This window comes from Bos mutus, chromosome 28 (genome assembly GCF_027580195.1).
Source record: "Bos mutus isolate GX-2022 chromosome 28, NWIPB_WYAK_1.1, whole genome shotgun sequence".
NCBI classification, from domain to species: Eukaryota; Metazoa; Chordata; class Mammalia; order Artiodactyla; family Bovidae; genus Bos; species Bos mutus.
Window position 1 is genome coordinate 38591209 of NC_091644.1, and position 16633 is coordinate 38607841.

At 41.7% G+C, this 16633-nt stretch overlaps 1 protein-coding gene across 2 annotated transcripts in view; it reads right to left on the bottom strand.

Annotated features, from left to right (window-relative positions):
* The window catches only part of SLC35F3 (solute carrier family 35 member F3), a 434234-nt gene that overhangs the window by 83801 nt on the left and 333800 nt on the right, over nucleotides 1-16633 (bottom strand). The window lies entirely within an intron of this gene.

Here is a 16633-nt window from a genome sequence, read left to right on the forward strand (position 1 = left end):
TTGCTCAGTCGTGTTCAACTCTTTGCAACTCCCATGGACTGTAGCCCGCCAGACTCCTCTGTCCATGGGATTCTCCAGGCAAGAGCACTGGAGTGCATTGCCAGGCCCTCCTGCAGGGGATCTTCCAGACTCAGGGATCGAACCCGTGTCTCCTGCACTGCAGGTGGATCCTTTACCATCTGAGGTACCAGGGAAACCCTTGAACAGGATAAGCATGTTAACAAAAGAGTGACTGGAGGCAAACATGCCTCATATGCCTCACTGATTAGTGTTTCAGGAAATAATTTTTAAATCAATATGGCCACCTTATATATATATTTAAATGTTACTAAGATGCTCCTGTAGTCTATGATAATATTTTAGAACTCTGTGTGTAAAATTACAGTGTGCTTCTAATAGTAAGGTCAGTAATGAACTTGCTTCAAAAGCAGAATCTCTAGTTATTATGAATTGTATTTTTGGATATGGGCATTAATGTCTCATACTATAAAAATGAAATTAACTTTGCTTTTTAAGTTGTAGTTTCCAATTGCTTATCTTTTTCCTTTTAGGAATATATATCTTAATACATGTGATAATTCCAGGTGGCACAGTGGCAAAGAATCCGCCTATCAATGTAGGAGACTCAGGTTCAAACCCCAGGTTGGGAAGATCCCTTGGAGTAAGAAATGGCAACCCACTCCAGTATTCTTGCTTGGGAAATCTCACAGACAGAGGAGCCTGGTGGGCTATAGTCATGGGCTTGCAAAGGGTCAGCCATGATAGAGCATACATACATAATCCTAGAGAATGCAAATTTTGCACTGAATTGTCAATAAATGAATGAGTAGCTGAATGTTAAGTTAAATATGACATTAATCATTTTACTTTTTATAATTGTATCAAACCATACTGAAATCATATAGTAGATGTAAATGGTTATTTGATGGTATCAATCCATTTGAATCCATTTTAGATATTTTAAAATAAAAGCAAATATTCCCACCCAAAAGAACTAAGACAATATGTCCTTCTTTTTCTTCCTTTCCCCTAATAAAGTACTGCTATCCTGGGCTTATCTTTCCTATATATTTCTTTATAATATATACACTACATATATATACCACTAATCGATACGTAGTTTAACTTTGTATGCTTTAAACTTTGCATCAATGGAATTACACTATCTTCTTCTGTGACTTGCTTTTTTTCTTTTTTTCCTAACACTATGTTCCAGAAAATCATCCTTAGAGATGCCTACTGCTGAGTTTCATTCATTGTCACTGCTCTATGGCATTCTATTGTGTGTGTATAACACAAATTATTTCCATGTTGCTACAGGGGTATTTGGGCTTGCCTGGTGGCTCAGGAGGTAAAGAATCTGCCTGCAATGCAGGAGACCTGGGTTCAATCCCTGGATCAGGAAGATCCCTGGAGAAGGAAATGGCTCTCCACTCCAGTATTCTTTCCTGGGAAATCTCATGGACAGAGAGAATCCTGCTGGGCTACAATTTATGGGGTTGCGAGGAGCTGGACACAACTGAGTGAATAACACACATACACACACGGGTATTTGGGTTGTTTTCTGGTATTCTTTTATTACAGACTTTGCAGTTGCTATGAACTGTTTTTAAAAGGGATAGTACCAACTTAGCTTTCTACCAATGAGTACAAGCTCTAGATATTGCACATGGCACTGCCTGACTTGTTAATTTTTGCCAGCCTGATGGGCACAGAAGGCATCTCTCATAGGTCTTCACGTAAAGTTCCTAGATCACTAAAGGAAGTTGAACATTTCATTGGCCAACAGGTTTTCTCTTCCATGGCACCCAGGTTAAACCCTTTGTTAATTTTTCTATTATATTTTTTAATAATAAGCAAGATATTTAAACATCTTAAAATTTGATTAAAAACTGCTGCTGCTGCTAAGTCACTTCAGTCGTGTCTGACTCTGTGTGACCCCATGGACGGCAGCCTACCAGGCTTCTCCATCCATGGGATTTTCCAGGCAAGAGTATTGGAGAAATCTAGGTACCCAGAAATAGAAAAAAATCCACTTTAACATTAATACAGAATCTTAAAGGATGCCAAATAGCCAAAACTATCTTGAAAAAGAAGAGGAAAATTGATTCTTGATGTCAGAATATAGTACAAAGCTACAATAATCAAAACAGTATGGTACTGGCATAAAGACAAACAAAACAATGAAATAGAACAGACAGCCCAGAAATAAATCCTCACATATATAATCCAGCAATTTTCAACAAGGTTGCCAAGACCATTCAGTGGGGAAAATGACAGTTTCTTCAACAACCAATGATGGTAAACAACATGCAAAAGAATGAATATGGATCCTTACCTTGCACTGTACCCAAAAATGAATGCAAAATGGATAAAAGACTTAAACATAAGACCTAAAACTATACCACTCTTAGAAGAAAACATAAGAGTAAAAAAAGCCTCATGACGTTGGATTTGGCAACGATTTCTTGGATGTGACACCAAAAGTGTTAACAAAAGCAAATGTAGATAAATTGGATTACATCAAAATTTAAAACGTCTTAGGTCAAAGGACACCATCAAAAGCATGAAAAGGCCACCTACAGAATGGGAAAAAATATTTGCAAATCATTTATTTGATGATAGTGGGTTAATGTCCAGAATGCATTAACAAAACTCCTACAGCTCAATAGCAACAACAAAAAGACCAAATAACCTGATTAGAAAACAAGCAAAGGACTGGAATGGATGTTTCTCCAAAGGTGAAATAAGATGGCCAACAAGCATACGAAAAGATGTTTAAAATCAATAATCATTAGAGCAATGAAAACCAAAACTGTAATGAGATATCACCTTACATCCATTACAAGGGCTAAAATGAAAAAAAAAATTTTTTTTAAATAGAGAAAATAATAAACATTGATGAGGATGTGAAGAAACTGGAGCCCTTGTGCATTTTTGTGGAATATAAATCGGTGTGGCTGCTGCAATTCAAAACAGTGTGACAAAAAATTTAAAGTAGAGTTATCATATGATTCAGCAATTCCACCTCTGGGTATATAAGAAAGAACTGAAACAGAGACTCCAAGAGGTATTTGTACAGCCATGTTCAGAACAGCATTATTCACAACAGCCAAGACATGGAAGCAATCCAAGTGTCCATTAATGGATTAATAGATAAACAAAATGTGGTATCAACACAAAATGGAATATTATTCAACTTTAAAAAGGAAGGAGATTCTGACATAGGATACAATATGATGAATCTTGAGGACTATTATGCATAGAGCTAGGTGGCATAATGTTAGTGACACAGGAGGCATAATTCTAAGAGAAATGTCAGTCACCAAAAGACAAATACTATATGAGGTCTCTAGAATAATCAAATACATAGAAACAGAGAGTCGAGCAGTAACTCCCAGGGGCCTGAGGGAGGGGAAGAGGGATACTGTTACTTAATGCAGACAGAGTTTCAGTTTGGGAAGATGAAATAGTTTTGGAGATGGATGGTGGTGATGGTTGTACAACAGAGTCAAGTACTTAATACCACTGAATTATACAGTCTTAAATGGTTAAGATGGTAGACCTGATGTCATGGATATTTTACTACAATTAAAAAAAAGCAACACAATGCTGCAAACCAACTATCCCTGAGTGCTCAGTTGCTTCAGTCGTATCCGAATCTTTGCTGCCCCATGGACCACTGCTCCCCAGGCGCCTCTGTCCACGGGATTCCCCAGGCAAGAATACTGGAGCAGGTTGCCATGCTCTCCTCCAGGGGATCTTCCCCACTTCTCCATCCAGGGATCAAACCTGAGTTTCTTGTATATCCTGCACTGGCAGGCAGGTTCTTTACCACTAGCACCACCTGGGAAGCCTGCAAATCAACTATATCCCAATAAAAATGTAAAAAGAGAGAAACAACATAGACAGGAACTACATCAGGCTTCTTGTCAGAAACTATGCAAACCAGAAGATAACGGAGAGACTTTTTTTTTTTTTTGGTACTTTTCTGGAAATAAACCAGTGAGGGAGTGATCTCCTCTGAGGACATGGAATTTCCATGTTTCTTCCCCTCTCTGCTTTGCCTAGCTGTACTGTAAAGGGGAGCAAGGGACTGGCATTTGTTGCATGGTTCACTCCTTGCGATTTGTTGCATGGTTTACTCCTTGCAAAGTGCTTTAGAAACTTTGACCTTGAGATCTTACCCTCTGAAGTCAGTACTTCCTGAAGTACCTGAAGTCAGTACTTTCTGAAACTTGGCTTCCTCAAGTTACCAATGAAAAGAATATGACTTGGAGAGATTAAATAAACTGCCAAATTAGGACAGCTCATACATAGTGGAGCTTGAGCCTCAAACAAAGCTCTGTCTAACATTGACAGACCTCATGTTGGTTTGTTTTCCTTTTTGGCCATCTGGTGCAGCATGCAGGATCTTAGTTCCCTGACCAGGGATAGAACCTGTGGCCCCCGTGGGTAGAGCTATAGAGTCTTAACCACTGGACCACCAGGGAAGTCCCTGGAGAGACATCTTTAAGATACTGAAAGGAAAAAATTCTATATCCAGTAAAAACATCTTTCAAACTTGAAGGCAAAATAAACAGTCCCCATGCCTGATCCCCCACCACACAAATCAAATGCCTATTCTCTGCAAGGTACTATTCTAGGTTCTGGGTGATGACAGTGAACAAAGCCAACATACATCCTAAAAGAGAGAGGACACAAGCAAACACTCATGTAAATAAAGAATGGACTAGATGCTCTTAAGTACTGTGGAGTAAAGAGAGCAGAGACAGAGAGAGTGAGTGCTGAGCTCTAGGATTAGGAAAAGCCTCACTGGAAGAGGGACATCTGAGTGGAGACCTGACTGAGCTCTGCAGGTACAGGCAGAGAGACCTCTAGAAAGAAGAGAAACCAAGAGCAGAGGCGCAGAATGGGGAGTCAAAGGCAGAGGGCGGGGCTTGGAGGCCCTGGACAGTTCAGAGGTCAGGGAGGAGGAGGGAGAAGAGCCAGGGAGGACTGGGGGTGACACAGAGAGTGTGGGGTCCCAGGAGTCAGGGGAAGAAAGTGTTTCCAGAAGGGAGGTGTGACCATGTGAGGGGAAGACCGGAACTGAGAATGACTCTGGACTTGGCACGTCTGCTCTGATCAAGGCATCTCGGTGATTGTGGGGTTAAGAGAGAAAGGGAGACAACCAGTAAAGACTGCTCTGCAGATGAACTTTTCTCTATTCAGAGATTAATGAGGTGGCCCTGGGGCAAGGGGATTTCGCAAATTCTTGGAGCTACTATATTATGGTTAGCTGATGGGAACGTTACACCAAGAGGTCAACAGTGATGAGCAGGAGGGAGTGAAGGCAGCTGCTGGAGTGCAGTCCTTGAGGAGACAGAGCTGGGCTCCCTGGGGTGGGGGAGAGCTCAGAGAGGATCATAGCTGGTGGCCTTCAGGATATTAACTCTTTGTCAGTAATTTGCATGGCTAATATTTTCTCCCAATGTATGGTGCCTTTTTCTAAAAGATATTCTTAATTTTTTTTTTGGCACAACATGTAGCATATGGTGAGGTCTTAGTTCCCCAACCAGGGATCGAACCTGTGCCGCCTGCACTGGAAGAAGGATTCTTAACCAGTGGAATACCAGGGAAGTCCCAAGATACTCTTAATTTTAATGTCGTCAACCTAACCAATCCTCACTTCATCGCTGAGCCCCTGAGCCCCCTAGGGCTGTCAGGATGGAAGCTCCCAATCTGAGGGTGGGGCACAGGTCCCCAGGGTTACTGTTGGGTCCAAGGCTCACTTCAAGCTCTGGATTCTTGCCCCTTCCCAGAGTGAGAGAGCCCAGAGCAGAGGATTAAGCAGGATGTGCTAAGTTGCAACAGTCATGTCCGACTCTTTGTGACCCTATGGACTGTAGCCCGCCAGGTCCCTCTGTCCATGGGATTTTCCAGGCAAGAATACTGGAGTGGGTCACCATTTTCTCTTCTAGGGAATTTTCCTGACCCAGGGAGTGAATCCATGTCTCCTGCATTGGTGGTGGATTCTTTACTAGTGCACCATCTGGGAAGCAGGAAAAATTTTACTTAAGGTTTCACAAAGGAGGCAGAAGAGAGAACTTATTTTGCATTGGAAACCATTCTTTCTAAGAGTTAAAATTCTCACTAGAAACGTCTGCTTCCCTTTAAAATTCTTCCAGTTCTCTTGGACATCCTTCTTTTAAAAATTTCCCTTTTAAACATCCCTAGCCCTCACTCTCATCAGAACGGAATCTTCCCCAACTCCCACCACTAACTCCCAGGTTTTTCCTCTGCCTTTGCAAGTCTCTTTCTCAAGAGCATCTCTGGTCCCCACAGCAGCCGGTGCAGCCAGGTTACCAGGGTCAAGCATTTGAGTTACTGTACATAGCAACTCTTTCCTTTCATCAGCAATCTTGTGTGTATGTGTTTGATCCCATTAGCAAGGTAATCAAATGCAGAGCCCCGTGACCACAGGCACACCTGCTCCAAATACTAACCGTAACCCAGATCTCCAACAACCTAGACACGTAAGCAGCCTGCTCTTGTTCCAAGGCCAAACCCATTGTTTGCCTAACAAAAACTCATCTCTCTCTGGCTAACTGAATGTTAGAACACAAACAGTCCTGTTTCCCTAAGGCAGATGGAGTTCCAGGAACCACCATCTGGGGCCTGTGTCAGGAGGGAAGCGAGAAGGAGAAGGTAGGGACCAGAGCCCTGGGTCTTGGTATCTGCCCTGAGGCCACAAGCAGAACCTCATTCTGGAACCAGCCTTGTGTCATCTGGAAGCTGCTGCAGGTCAGTTTACCCAGAGGAAACATGCTGATGGGATGGGCAGGAAAGAGGCTTCATTTGGTACACTAGGGTCCTGATTCTGCCAAAATCAGATGCCGAGGACACCCTGAGGACCCTGGAAGGAAGTGGAGCTGTTTCCTTCTCCTGAAGAAAGACCCATACCCGAAAGCCCAACCCCACACCAGCCACTGGGCTAGGGCTTTTGCATGCTGTGTGTTAAGTCGCTTTAGTCGTGCCTGACTCTTTGCGACCCCATGGACTGTAGTCCCCCAGGCTCCTCTGTTCATGGGATTCTCCAGGCAAGAATGCTGGAGTGGATTGCCATGCCCTCCTCCAGGGGATCTTCCCGACCCAGGGATTGAACCCACATCTCTTATGTCTCCTGCACTGGCAGGCGGGTTCTTTACCACTACTGCCACCTGGGAAGCCCAAGATGTACTTTTTTTTTTTTTTTTTTTACCACTTTATTTTGAACTAATTTTAGATTTAGAGAAAAGTTGCAAAGATAGTACAAAGAGTTTCCTCATAGGCCTTACCAGGCTTTGCCAAACGTTAACAATGTTTAACCTTTTATACAATCACCATACATGCACTCTTTGTTAAGGCATGAATTCTCAAATTATTTCGTAGAGTCAGAGCAAACAACACTGTTACAAGTCTTATCAGCCCCATCTCACAGGTGAGAAAACTAAGGCTCAGAAGAATAAACACTTTACCCAGATACAAAGCCAGTGCCACAGCAGGTCTGTCCCTGTCCATCAGAGGGTGACTTGCAAGTTGGGGCTATGTCCTAGTCATCATTTTGCCCTACATCCAGCACTCAGCACAGAACTTGGCACGTAAGGAGAGCTAAGTAAACATCTGAGGCTGAGCCTGTGTAAATATCTGACCACCAAGAGCCTCCTCTACTTATGCAGGTAATAGTCCTGGGGAAGACTTAGAGGACGGAGAAATGTCAATCTCGTAAGGACATAAGGCATAGGATTTCTTGCCTACAAACCCAGATCTGAGTCTTTGACCTGCTGGTGACAGGACACTACAGAAGTCCTTTAATTTTTTCTGTTTCCTTATCCATGTATCTCCTTAGGGGAGGTGCAAGAATGTCTCCAAACACACTGGTATTTGATTTTTAACTTCTTCCCTCTAATGGACACAGTCTTGTGTATATATTCTTGGGGGTACAACTGAGGGAGGCGAGCACAGAGCAGTCCAGTCCAGTGTCTCATTCCTGCTCCTCAATACTTAACAATCCTGGTGGGCAGGAAGTGAGGAAGAGAGTAGGGACCAAGGTCTGCCAGCTCTTCCCATAAGTCATGCGCTGCTGCTGCTGCTGCTAAGTCGCTTCAGTCGTGTCCGACTCTGTGCGACCCCATAGACGGGAGCCCACCAGGCTCCCCCGTCCCTGGGATTCTCCAGGCAAGAACACTGGAGAGGGTTGCCATTTCTTTCTCCAGTGCAGAAAAGTTAAAAGTGAAAGTGAAGTCACTCAGTCATGTCCGACTCTTAGCGACCCCATGGACTGTGGCCCACCAGGGTCCTCCATCCGTGGGATTTTCCAGGCAAGAGTACTGGAGTGGGGTGCCATTGCCTTCTCCACACAAGTCATGTGGTCACCTTCAAAAGGACTCATCTCATCTAATTCTCATATTAGCCTTACTATGTTAACTAATTACTTTGATTATTGTTGAAACAGAATTGATTTAATGTTATGTTAATTTCTTCTGTGTGTGTGTATATATATATATATATATACACACATTCTTTTTTATATTCTTTTCCATTATGGTTTATCCCAGGATACTGAATACAGTCCCCTATGCTATAGAATAGGACCCTGCTGTCTACCTATTCTCTATCTAACAGCTATATCTGCTAACCCCAACCTCCCATCCCATCCCTCGCTCCAACCTGCCTACCCCTTGGCAATCTGTTCTCTATGTTCGTGATTCTGTTTCCGTTTGGTTCATTTGTGTCCTATTTTGCATGCTAAGTTGCTTCAGTTGTGTCTGACTCTGTGCTGACTGTAGCCTGCCAGACTCCTTTATCCATGGGATTCTTTAGGCAAGAATACTGGAGTGGGTTGCCATGCCCTCCTCCAGGGGATCTTCCCAAGCCAGGGATCGAACCCATGTATCTTATGTCTCCTGCATGAGCAGGCGGCTTCTTTACTACCAGCACCACCTGGGAAGCCTGTCCTGTTTTAGGTTCTACATGTAAGTAATATTATATGGTATCTGTCTTTCTTTTTCTGACTTACTTCACTTACAATGATAGTCTCCAGTTCCACCCATGTGGCTGCAAATTTGTCTATGTTGATTATGTGTTTTCATATTTACAAAGGAAAACTTCACTCTTTCAGCCTAAATTGGTGGACTTGTTTTTTCCTTCAAGTGAGAATATATGAAAGAAGAACAGAGGGGGCAGATTTCCACTTTTTTTGGATTATTCTTTAGAAGTTTTATTGGCATATAGTTCTTTACAATGCTGTGTTAGTTTCTACCGTACAGCAAAGTGAATTAGCTGTATGTATACATATATCTCCTCTTTTATGCATTTCCTCCTCATTCAGGTCACCACAGAGCTCCATTCAGTTCTTTTTTTCAACCACCTGGACATTTATTTTTTTTTTAACTTTACAATATTGTATTGGTTTTGCCATATATCAACATGAATCCACCACAGGTATACATGTGTTCCCCATCCTGAACCGTCCTTCCTCCTCCCTCCCCATACCATCCCTCTGGGTCGTCCCAGTGCACCAGCCCCAAGCATCCAGTATCGTGCATCGAACCTGGACTGGCGACTCGTTTCATATATGATATTATACATGTTTCAGTGCGATTCTCCCAAATCATCCCACCCTCTCCCTCTCCCACAGAGTCCAAAAGACCGTTCTATACATCAGTGTCTCTTCTGCTGTCTCATATACAGGGTTATTGTTACCATCTTTCTAAATTCCATATATATGCATTAGTATACTGTATTGGTGTTTTTCTTTCTGTCCAAAAGTCTACAAGCAATAAATGCTGGAGAGGGTGTGGAGAAAAGGGAACCCTCTTACACTGTTGGTGGGAATGCAAACTAGTACAGCCACTATGGAGAACAGTGTGGAGATTCCTTAAAAAACTGGAAATAGAACTGCCTTATGACCCAGCAATCCCACTGCTGGGCATACACACCAAGGAAACCAGAATTGAAACAGACACGTGTACCCCAGTGTTCATCGCAGCACTGTTTATAATAGCCAGGACGTGGAAGCAACCTAGATGTCCATCAGCAGATGAATGGATAAGAAAGCTGTGGTACATATACACAATGTATATTACTCAGCCATTAAAAAGAATACATTTGAATCAGTTCTGATGAGGTGGATGAAACTGGAGCCTATTATACAGAGTGAAGTAAGCCAGAAAGATTTCCACTTTTAAGTCTACTTGGCAGCCTTTCACAATTTGTGGAATCACCTGGGGCAGAATCATGTTTGTGATAAGTTCAACAGTTCTGGTCTGTCCCCAGTAGATGAAAAGAGAATATGTAGACACAAAGCCTTGGAATCAACATTTTAACCAGCTCTCTGGGTGATTCTTCAACGCAGTAAACTCTGAGAACTGATGAGGCACTGAAACCAGTACTGAAGAACCTGATATACAGAAGACAGATTATTCAATTATCACACCAACTAACTGCAAGAAATGAGTGCTTCAAAAAGATGCACAAATCTGTTCATTTTCTTCATAGAGGAGAAATGGGACATAAGGACACCGAGTCCCCATCCTTCTCCCATTATCCATTTCCTTGCAAACTTTTTCTTTAGGAGTAACTCAAAATACTTCCTGGTGGCTCAGGAGTAAAGAATCTGCCTGCAATACAGGAGCCGCAGGAGATGTGGGTCCGATCCCTGGGTTGGGAAAATCCCCTGGAGTAGGGAATGGCAAGCTACTCCAATATCCTTGCCAGGACAATCCCATAGATAGAGGAGCCTGGTGGGCTACAGTCCATAGGGTTGCAAAGAGTCGGACATGACTGAGCTACTGAGCACACAAAATACCACAGGTTAGTCTCTATCAAAATTCACTCTCAACTCAAGAAGCCTGAATTGATGTGCTTTCGCTGTATCAAAGCTGTGATCTCACTGGGGAAGGGCATCAACATCAAAACAAAGCTTTCAGTGAATGCAACAGTCTGACTAATAGAGATACAACCACCAGAGAATGAAAATAGCAAACACTGCCTAGACAAGGGTGTCAGCATCAGTCTGGAGATGGCTTCTTGATGCTGAAGCAGCCTTGCCCTGGAGAAGCCCTAGCATCCCCTGCCTGCATCTGTATAAAGCATCCTGCAACTGTATGCAGCAGCATCAGGTCAGTTATGTACGCAGCTTGGATTGAATAAAAACCCTTTTTCATTCGCTCTTATTATTGCTGGTTTCAATTAGCTAATAGGAGGAAGGAAGCAGTTAGCTTGCTACTAAAAGTGATATGCTTTATTCTTTTTTTTAAAGTTTATTTTGGCTGCGTTGGGTCTTCATCACAGCATGAGGGCTCAGGAGTTGTGGTGAGCATGTGCGATTTTAGTTCCTCGACCAGGGATCGAACCCACGTGCCCTGCATTAGGAGCAAGGACTCCCATACACTGGACTACCAGTAAAGGCCCATGACATGCTTTTGTTTAGGGTTTGTGCAGTATATTGGAGGAAGAAGTAGGACGTAAGTGATGAAGTCTTTTAAAATGAAGGTTGAATACAACAGTAGGAACTAGAATTTCCATGGGGTGAACTCTTCATGTCCTACAACAAAATGCTAGAATTCCCTTTTTTTTTTTTTTTTTTTTTAGGTTGGGGGTCTGAAGGCAGCTATCAGGCTCTGCTGAAGTCTCAGTTTATCCAGGATAAATATGTGAAATGGCTTTCAGTCCCCTCCTCGCCTCAGTAATCCCATACACCTTCCTCTGGGCATGATGATTTATCAAAATTTACCTAGGAAACATTACCCCATATGGTCTTATCAGTGCAGAGTGCAGGGAGACTCTTAGCTCCACCAGTCAGGATGGTGTCGTGTAATTAACCCAGACAAGAATGACTTTAGCTTCTTAAGCAGCTGTCTGATGCTGTCGGCTTGCCTTGATCAGGACATGAATGAACTAAGACTAAAACGTGTCTTTGTAAGCACAGGTGCAACAATAAGCCACAGGTACAATCTAAACCCAACATTTGAAACCACTTTCTTAAATAGGTGATGTCTTAAGGGTACTGTGTGTTGAATCTCTCCTTGCTGATTTAGGCTGATGGGCTGATTGTTTTCATCTTGTCAATATCAGGTTGTTTTTGGTGTTTTGTTTTAGTTGCAGAATGCGAGATCTTTCAGTTCAGTTCAGTAGCTCAGTCGTGTCTGATTCTTAGCGACCACATGGACTGCAGCACTCTGGGCTTCCTTGTCCATCACCAACTCCCAGAGCTTGCTCAAACTCACGTCTATTGAGTCGGTGATGCCATCCAACCATCTCATCCTCTGTCATCCCCTTCTCCTCCTGCCTTCAATCTTTCCCAGCATCAGGGTCTTTTCAAATGAGTCTCGTTCTTCACATCATGTGGCCAAAGAATTGGAGCTTCAGCTTCAGTATCAGTCCTTCTAATGAATATTCAAGACTGATTTCCTTTAGGATGGACTGGTTGGATCTCCTTGAGGTCCAAGGGACTCCCAAGAGTCTTCTCCAATACCGCAGTTCAAAAGTGTCAATTCTTTGGCACTCAATTTTCTTTATGGTTCAACTCTCACATCCACACATGACTACTGAAAAAACCATAGCTTTGAATAGATGGACCTTTGTTGGTAAAGTAACGTCTCTGCTTTTTAATATGCTGTCTTGGTTTGTCATAACTTTTCTTCCAAGAAACAAGTGTCTTTTAATTTCATGGCTGCAGTCACCATCTGCAGTGGTTTTGGAGCCCAAGAAAATAAAGTCTGTCACTGTTTCCATTGTTTCCCCATCTATTTGTCATGAGATGATAGGACCGGATGCCATGATCTTAGTTTTTTGAATGTTGAGTTTTAAGCCAGCTTTTTCACTCTCCTCTTTCACTTTCATTAAGAGGCTCTTTAGTTCCTCTTCACTTTCTGCCATAAGGGTGGTGTCATCTGCATATCTGAGGTTAGTTTGAGGTATGTGGGTTTTAGTTCTCTGACAAAGGATCGAAACTCTGGTTCCCTGTGTTGGAAGTGTGAAATCTTAACCAGTGGACCAGGGAAGTCCTGTCAATATCTTTTTGAGTCCCACCAGCAGGACCATCCACTCTTTAACCCATTAGTTCAGTTTGGTTTCATTTACATTATGTGATTTTAAAAAATGCATCCTATTTTTCCAAGGCATTCTCACACCTTTATTATTACAGTCTGCAGTTACAAAGTTGTATATGAAAGCAAAAAAATCATCCTAACATGAAATTATTACCTAGTCAACCAACTCTTATTGTGATGTAAAATATATTCCCTACTCAAATATCTTTCCCCATTCAACACTAGTATCTATGTCCATCCTTTGTTTGAACATCCTTGTCCATCTTCATTTGCTGAGTGCAAATACAGGGCAATTTGTTGCAAAGTGTGTGGCAAATCTTGCCCCGCCCCAAACAAAACCAAAACAAACCAGTAATTCACGGCACTGATGTTGCAGAGCAGATCAAGTCATATACAAAACCACTCAGCAATGGAGGTCAGCAGATTTAGGAGAGCTAGCGGCTAAAGAAGAGACATTTAACAAGGATGAGGACTTCAGAGAAGATTTAAAGAAGAACGGTCTAAATATTAAAGTATTTAAAGGAGACTTGAAAAAAAAAACAGATAAAGCTCTTGTAAAAATAATTCTCTTTAGAATCATGCAGTAAAAGTCAACACAGTTAAGGATGGCATTTTGAATTTTCCTAAAATTTTGGCATAAAAATACATCTGGGACTTACCTTTTACTTTAAGTAAAAATCAATGTTTTCCAGTTAATTTTACTTTAATAAATTTCTTTGGTTATTTAGGTTAAACAGAATACACACATGATGTATGTTCATGAGATGAGTTTAACACTCTGGGCATTCAGTTATCATCACTGGAAAACTAATGTTCTAGGCCATGGTCTGTAAGAAGTCATGATTTCATTTGGGGTAACGGGCTTTGGTTTCTACCTGTGGGGTCCTTCTTTTTTACTGGCTGACCAGTGGTTGATATCTCTTCTATTGCTGTAAAATAGTCACGTGGTGGTAATAACAGTCACAGACAAGCCTGCATTGAAGATAAGAAGAGGAGCCCCCGACAGAAGCAGTCATTAGAACCTGGTTTCTGACTGCCATTCAACATTGACCCAAAAACCTGAAGCCAAGCGTAAAGCAAACGTGAGCATCCTTATATACACAGATGTCAACAGGATAAATTTCTCGAAGTAGAAATAGGTGGATTAATGGGCATTTAAAACTTTAATAGACATTGTCAAATTGACCCCCGAACTATTGTATCAATCGATCCTCCCACCACAGCATGTGAGAATGCCAAACTCTTGCCTGTCTTCCCTTACACGGAGTACCATTAAACTGCTCCATCTTTGCAGTATGAGTCATAGCTGTTCTCAGCACACTGGCAGAGAGAAGTAGGGCTAGTATCTGTGAAAACTTTAAAAATAAGTGTCATGTTCATTCAACACTCGTGATTTTGATATTCATGATTTTACTGGTATTTTATGGAATGCATAAGAGTAGAGGATGGGAACTGAGGTCAGAAAGGTGGAAGATGGGTCAAAATGGGATGGGAAGTGGTTTTAGCTGACACTGGCTGAGAGCACCCGCTACTGACAGCTGAGCGGCATCCACTGTAAGCCTGTACCATAACCTCATTGCTGCTGCTGCTGCTAAGTCGCTTCAGTCGTGTCCGACTCTGTGCGACCCCACAGACGGCAGCCCACCAGGCTCCGCGGTCCCGGGGATTCTCCAGGCAAGAACACTGGAGTGGGTTGCCATTTCCTTCTCCACATAAACTCATTAGCCAGCCTCTAACTGATGAATATTTTAGACTGTCTCTAATCTTTAGTTAATTACAAACAATGCTGCAATGCTACTTTCTTTATACTTCATGATCCAGGCTTTCTTGTATATCTTGTAACATAAATTACTAGAGGTGAAGTCCTAGGTCAAAGTGGATATGCATTTGTGATTGTGGTAGGTACTACTACAAAAATTAAACCTATGTAAGGTTTATTAATTTACACCTCACTGGCAAAGGAGTAAAGTACCTGTTTCTTACAGTTTTACCAACACAGCATATTATCAAATAGGTAAAAAACATGTACCAGTTTTAATTATTTGCGTTTCTCTCATAATTTTTCATTCATTCATAAGCTATTTTAATTTCCTGAACTACGAACTACTTGTTACATCTTTTGTACATTTTCCTATTGAGTTGTTGGTCATTTTCATATTGCTTTATAAAAGCTATTTATTAGAGAACTTAACTCTTTGTCTATTAAATGAATTGCAACCACTTCCCCCAACTTTTTAGTTTGTTTTTCTCACTTTGTTTATGGTGATTATTATTTTTTTTGCCAAGCAGCAGTCTTTAAACTTTTTTTCTAATGTAGTTTTATTTATAATTTGTTCATCTTTTCTTTGATGATTTCTAGACTTTGAATCAAAGTGAGAAGAATAATAAAAGTTATAAAGATTTACTGTTGTTCTTGTTTAATTGCTAAATTGTCTCCAACTCTTTGCGACCCCATGGTCTGTAGCCAGCCAGGCTCCTCTGTCTATAGGATTTCCCAAGCAAGGATACTGAAGTGGGTAGCCATTTCCTTCTTCATCTAATCTTCCTGACCCAGGGATTGAACCCAGGTCTCCTGCATCGCAGGCAGATTCTTTACCACTGAGCCATCTGGAAAGCCAATAAAAGGATTACCTCATATTTTATCTAGCAGTCATAATATTTTAAGTTTTACAATTAAATTCCATTTGGAGTTTAGGCTTACAGTAGTCAAATTTATTTTTTTCCTGGATGGCTTCCCAATTGTCCCAACGTCACTTATTAAGTAGTTCATCTTTCCTTCACTGACACGAAACAGCACATTTATCATATACTAACACTCTTTATGTAGTCAGGTCTACTTGTGATGCTCTGACGTTTGCGCAGTCCTCTAATCACGTGACAGCATCACCCTGCTTTAATTCCTCCAAAACGTGGCCTCCTATCAGCTTTTCACCTCTAGAACAGCGAGTTCCCCTTAGTGGGATGTTTTTCAGGACTTTCTTGTCCATTTTCTAAAACAAACCTTTTGGTACTTTAATTTGGATACCATTACACTCAGAAATTAATGTAGGGAGGATTGACATTTTTATGTTGTTGAGTCTCCAGAGTTTTGAAGTCTTCTTCATAGAGGTACTATAAAAGTTGTTATGTTTATTACTAGGGATTTCAGCTTGTTTTGGTGGAGCTTGTAAATGGGCTCCTTTCTTCCATATAGCTTCCATCTGGTGGTTATTCCCATTATTAGCCCACAGTGCCAAAGGGTCAAACCCAAAGGAGCTTTCATTTTAAGGTCTCTCCACGTCTATAAATATGTGTTTCCCTTTCACGAACTTTAGGATGACATGGTCACTTTCTCTTTTTAAGATTTTATTTTATATATATATATATTTTAATATTACACTGTTTTAAAATTGTTTATTTTTTGGCCATCCCACACAGAATGTGGGATGTTAGTTCCCTGACCGGAGATGGAACTCGAGCCCCCTGCAGTGGAAGTGCAGAGTCTTAACCACTGGAACCCCAGGGAAGTCCCACTTTCTCTTGTGTCCCTGAAATTGTCACTTGCCAAATTGCTTTTC